Source organism: Cyprinus carpio, chromosome B17 (assembly GCF_018340385.1).
Source record: "Cyprinus carpio isolate SPL01 chromosome B17, ASM1834038v1, whole genome shotgun sequence".
NCBI lineage: Eukaryota > Metazoa > Chordata > Actinopteri > Cypriniformes > Cyprinidae > Cyprinus > Cyprinus carpio.
The window spans coordinates 25,942,154-25,948,153 of record NC_056613.1 but is presented as its reverse complement, the minus strand read 5'-3'; positions in this window follow the sequence as shown (position 1 = coordinate 25,948,153).

Genomic DNA, 6,000 nt, shown 5'->3' with positions numbered 1-6,000 from the left:
AGAGCCCCTGTGCCACGCCCGGGTCCCAGCCTCTGCGGCGTCCTGATGGCCGCAGGTTCCAATGTCTGTGCCAATTTTCAAGAGTTTTTGAGTATGTTAAGGCCTCCAAAAACCCCCGGAAGGTTAAAAAAAAAATAAAAAAAAAATAATAATAATAATAATAAGAATAATCCTTAGAAAAACAAGAGGGCCAATAACAAAAATAATCCTTACAAAAAAAAAATAACGAATAATCCCCATAAAAACAAAGCCCCCCTGCGCCCATTGGCTCGGGCCCTAATAAAAAAAAACACTGAGTTAATAGGGTGGACAGAGGGGGAAACAGGGTGGACAGGACATAACAGGGTGGACATCACTCCACTAAACAACAGTATATTTCAACATGTTGCCTAGTACAAGAAGCATATTGTCACAATTTACAATGACTACAACAGATACATTGTTCTGTGTATAAAATGTATAGGATATAAGGCTTATTATCACATTAAAGTAAGTTGTTCTTATAGCCTACCTATCATTATAAGATCTCATTTGTTATGCTGTTTATTTATTAGGCTACAAAATAGGTTTATCATTGTATTTTACTATTGAAAGTTGATAGTTTTACAGTACATATTATTTTGCTCTCTCTCACACACACACATCACACACCACACACATGCACGCACACACACACACACACACACACACACACACACACACACACACACACACACACACACTAATATTCCCATCGTTATGGGTTCATCCCATAGGCGTAATGGTTTTTCTGCTGTACAAATTGTATTTTCTATATCCTTACCCTAACACTACACCTAAACCTACCCCTCATACAAAACTACAGTTGTTTTAGATTTTCAAAACACAAAACTAAAGTTATTTTAGGTTTTCAAAACACTTCATTCTGTATGACTTAGAGTATAAGCTGTTTTCCTCATGGGAACCAAATAAATGTAAATAAAATAAAATAAAAAGCTTACTGTTATTTCTATACCTGTGGGGACATTTGGATCCCATAATGCAGGGAATACCAGTACACAAACACAAACACACACACACACACACACACACACACACACACACATGGTATTGGCAAAGTCAAAATAATTTATTACAGTTTCTACCTAATCAACAAAGCTGAGTTCAAACACCTCTATGTCCTTTCTCCGCGATCACAGAGGAAGATTATTACCTGCTTATTAACCATATTTTTAAAATTATAAAAAAATATCAGTTTCCATTAGAAATAAGCATAACAGTGTGGACATGTAATGCTTTACCACATCAGTGAATCATTATGAAACACTGGAAAAAAGTGAATTAAAGATTGTTAATTACTCTGCTTTTTGTAAACAGTTTGCCACCAAAAAGTGTTATACTTCATGGGAATCATGTTATTAGAGAAACATTCAAGGGCCATGTTCAGAGTGTTACAAGTGAGGCTCCCGTATTGCCTCTCTTGAACCACCAACCCTTCACCTGAGTATTGAATGTTTTGATTTGGACTTTAATTCCCATCAGCCTTCATACCTGGGACTGATTGCACCACACCTGCATCCAATCTATCTCTCACTCATACACACATTTAAGCATTGCTCACTCACACTCTCATTGTGAAGTCTTGATTTGCTATGGTGGTCATTTCTGAAAGTTCTTCTGAGGATTACCTTCTCTGTGTTTGAACCTCGACTGTATTCTTGTGTCTGATCCTTGATGCCTGCCTCGACCCTCTGCCTGTTACCTGGACTGTGATTGTTTATCTGCCTGCCCCGACCTCACACCTGTTCTCTGGTTTGTGAATGGTATGGTATGCTTCATCGGAATGGTATGAAACTTAGTGACTTTTATGACGGAAAGCCTTTTGTGTGTACAATCTACAAATCTGACACAATGCAGAAAAAAAGTACAAAAAAGCAATGACAGGGTGAAACACTAAAACATCAAGAGTGCAAAACCAACATATCCACTCTGTAAGTGTGTTCTTATATTGTGTGTTTTTACGTTTATAAGTTGTTTACGTTTTTCTAAGATTTTTGTTATGAAGAAAGTAAGTTACATTTATTATTTGTGAATTAATTTTGTTATTTGGTTTGGGACTTTTATTTTGAAATACCGATGGTTGTATTTAATGGCTGACTGCCTGCAAGTTTCTCACTTCCTGTAAGCAAGCTAGCGGCAAACACGAAAGTTGAGCATGTGCTCAATGGATGTCTCTTCTTGCAAGGGATTTGAACATGAGATTAAGGAGTATTCAAGACAATTTCTTTCATATAGCATGCAGCCAACGAGGTATGTCGTTTTATATTTGCTTTATATTTGTATTTTGTGTTTTGAAGGTCTTAAAGTTTGTTTGTTTGCTAATGTATGTTTTGGTTTATATTAAGTTCATGTGGTTTGTATTCATTTAGTTTTCACGGTGGATTTGGGGGAAAAAGCAATCAAATAAACCAGTAGTACGGAAACCACTTGTGCCAGCGTATGCTTGAGGGGAATTACAGTGAAAACTCGTCTGTTCAACGACATGAGTGGGTGACGCGACCCGATGCGACACAGCAAGTTGCCGAACAAGCGGGAGTGGCTCGTGTTTGCAACGTGTGGAGTGCATTGTCGAAGGACTAACAGATGAGCAAACTGCATACACACACACATACATAGACTTAAGAAGATGCACACAACACTAGTACAAAGAACAATGGACTAAGTTATTAAGAGTTTAAGTATTTAAAAGTTGCCTAAGAAGAGCGGTTGTAACGGTTCCCAGAGAATTTTCATTGTAAGGTTGTGCATTTGCAATGTGTGTGTGATAAGCGTTTAATTTGTTTTGCTCACATTTACTTCAAGATTGCAATTTATATATTTAAAGGTTTTATAGAATTTTCTAGATTTCTAAATGAGAAGTGTATTGTAAATGCTATTGGTTGATTGATAACAATCTTTTCAAGGGTTTGAGATGTTTATATTGAGTGTTTAAAACCACTATTTGAGTTGAAAGGTTATCTTGCACATTTACTATCCCATGCAGTGTTGTTACTGAAGGTCATTTGAGTGTTTAAGCCTTAAATTGATTGCATGTTAGTGACACTTACCTTTGAGCAACAATGACCAATATTGGTTTAGATGTAATTTATGCATATTTTCTACCTATGAATTTGGGTTATTCTAGTTGCTCAAATGTTAGAGCCAAAGGAGCCCACAGTTCCTGTAAGGGACAGTGTTAAGGATAGTGCAGATTCTCAAGCACAACTTGAAATAAGTCAAGCGGGTGTTGAAGCACAGCAAGAAGATGAACAACAGTCAAGACGAAGTAAAAGGAAAATAACTCTTACAGAGAAGGGTAGAGAAATGCAAGTTGCAAAAATTAAATCACTTCAACAACGGTTTACTTATATTTATAACAAATGGAAAACATATGTCAAATCTTCTAAGCGGACGTTATCACAACCAACAGAGACTCTATCTGATGATCTGCTCAATGATATCATTGGTGATGTGGTAGGTCTTTCAGCAGATGTCCAGCGTGTTTATGATGAGCTACGCAAAATTTCAACTCCTGAGCAAGAAACACGTCGAAGAGTGGATTTGTGTGTGGAGGTTTCTAACTTTATTGTATCCAGAGCCTCAAGTCGATTGCAAGGAGGGACTCCAGAAGGAGGAAAGGAAGACTGGCCGGAAGCAGGCTCTCTCTTTAAGTCAAGTAAGTCAGGCTCTGTTTCTTCTATTTTGAAAGGTGCCTCAGAGGGTTCAAGTAGGTCGTCTTCAGTGAAGCGACAAGATGCTGCTGCGGATGCTGCTGCAAGCCAGGCTGTTCTGGAAGTGTTAGAAGAACAAAATAAAGAACAACTGGAAATTCAGCTCTTAGAAGCTCAAGTTAAAAAGAAGATAGCTGATCAAGAGGCAGCGGCTGCAAAACGTCGTTTAGATCAAGAAGCTGAAGAGTTGAAACATAGAATAAAGAGAGAGGAAGATGAAGCAAAAATTAAAGCTCAAATGGAAGAAGAACATGGAGATCTACAAAAGACTCTTGAGGAAAAACGGAGGAAAATACAACATTTGGAAGCAGTGAAAAGTGTTAAGGCAGCACGTGCGAGAATGAAGGTGTATGACCAAGAGGAGGTCATAGAAGATCAGAAAGACTTCCTGAAAACAACTCCTACACCAAAAGCTGTGACCACCTCCTCCTCAAATGAAAGCACAGCAGATCTCGTGAGGGTGCTGGTAGGTGCTTTAAGTGCAAATAGAATTCCAGTTCCTGAACCATCAGTATTCAGTGGGGATCCATTAAAATACAGTGACTGGAAACTTTCCTTCGAAACACTGATTGACCAGAAGAACATTCAAGATAAAGAGAAGATCTACTACCTTCGTCGGTATGTAAGTGGCCAAGTTAAGAAAGCACTCGATGGATATTTCTTACTTGGAACTGAATCTGCTTATGCTGCTGCATGGGAAATTTTAGAGGAGAGATATGGGAATCCATTCACAATTGCAAAATCATATAGAGATAAGCTCCAAGCGTGGCCTAAGATGGGCTCTAGAGACAGTTTTGAGCTTAGAGAATTTGTAGATTTTCTTCGTAGTTGTGAGGCTGCCATGGTTCACATCAAGGCATTGGAAATTTTGAATGATTGTAATGAGAACAGGAAGATTCTTTCAAAATTACCGGAATGGCTAGTAGTGAGATGGAATCGTAAGGTTATTGAAGTAGAAGAGGAGACTAACCAATTTCCCTCCTTCAGCCAGTTTGTCAAGTTTTTGACGAGAGAGGTGAAAATCGCCTGTAATCCTGTTACATCCTTACAAGCACTTAAACTAGGTGAGGTTGAAAATCCAAAGTTTCAAAAACGTCAAAGCTTTGGAGCAAAGTCCCTAACTACAAGTACCAGTGAAAAAACTGTCATATGTATTTTTTGTCAGAAGACTGGACACATTTTGCACAAATGCAGGAAGCTTATGGAGAAATCAGTTTCAGACAGAATTAAATTTGTTCAAGCTGAAAAGTTATGCTTTGGTTGTCTTAAGCCTGGTCATTTCTCAAAGAATTGTAAGAGTAGGAGTGTCTGTGATGTGTGCCACAAGATGCATCCAACCTGTCTGCATGAGGAGCGATTTAAAGAGAACCAAAAATTACCACAAGCCAAGTTAAGAACAAGTCAAGAAAGGCACCAAGAAAGACCTCTAACACAACTTAAAGAAATAGCTACAGTTGTTACTTCAAATAGAGTAATTCTTAATGAGACTAACACGCAAACGGCAGCAATAATTCCTGTCTGGATTTCATCCATGACTCAACCTGCACAGGAAGTTCTTGTTTATGCCCTTTTAGACTCTCAAAGCGATACAACATTTATTTTGAATGAAGTGGCTGAAGCATTAGATGCAAGCAAAGAACAAGTTAAGCTCAAGCTCTCTACTATGACTTCAAGGACCACAGTTGTAAGCTCTCAAAAAGTAAAAGACCTACAAGTAAGAGGTTTTTATTCTGGTAAAAGGATCTCTTTACCACCAGTCTACACTAGGGAGTTTATTCCAGCCAACAGAACTCACATACCAACAAATGAAACCGCAAAGGCTTGGTCTCATTTAAATCACCTTCAAGACGAGATAGCACCTCTCCAGGATTGTGAAGTAGGTGTGCTCATTGGATATAACTGCTCACAAGCTCTCCTTCCAAGAGAAGTAGTTTTTGGCCAAGACCATCAGCCTTATGCTCAGCGTACTGACCTTGGATGGAATATTGTTGGTCATGGGAATCCTTATGTAGACTATGGCGACGCTATTGGAACCAGCCATCGCATAGTAGTAAGGCAAGTGACACCAGGTATAGATTTTCCTGTCAGTCTTAAAACTGAAGTACACTATGTGAGTCGAATTAAAGTAAAAGAAATGGGTCCTTCAGATATAATAAAAGTCCTTGAATCAGACTTCTCCGAAAGAGCTGGAAAGACTGATCCCGTGTCCCAAGAAGATCTCAAGTTCTTGTCGATTTTGAGAGAAAATATC